This window comes from Euprymna scolopes, chromosome 4, assembly GCF_053919585.1.
Source record: "Euprymna scolopes isolate OS-2025 chromosome 4, ASM5391958v1, whole genome shotgun sequence".
Taxonomy (NCBI): domain Eukaryota; kingdom Metazoa; phylum Mollusca; class Cephalopoda; order Sepiida; family Sepiolidae; genus Euprymna; species Euprymna scolopes.
Window position 1 is genome coordinate 15439161 of NC_136485.1, and position 390 is coordinate 15439550.

The following is a 390-nucleotide window of genomic DNA, read 5'->3' on the forward strand; positions in this document are numbered from 1 at the left end:
TTTCTGACTGACAAACAATATGGATTTAGACAAGCCCGTTCCACAGCTGACATTCTCACTGTAATCTCTGAACGTATATACCATTCACTGGACAAAGCGGGGGAGGGCAGAGCGGTAGCTCTAGATATATCTAAGGCTTTTGACAGGGTATGGCACAATGGTCTCCTCAGGAAAATTAAATCATATGGTATCACTGGTAGAATACTTAGCATAATTGAATCCTTCTTAGACAAGAGAAAAATCCAGGTTGTCCTCGACGGTCGAACATCTAAACAGTGTGATATAAATGCGGGAGTGCCTCAGGGGTCTATTCTTGGACCTCTATTGTTCCTGATATTTATTAATGACCTCCCCGACAAAACTGCCTCTGAGATGGGTATATATGCTGAT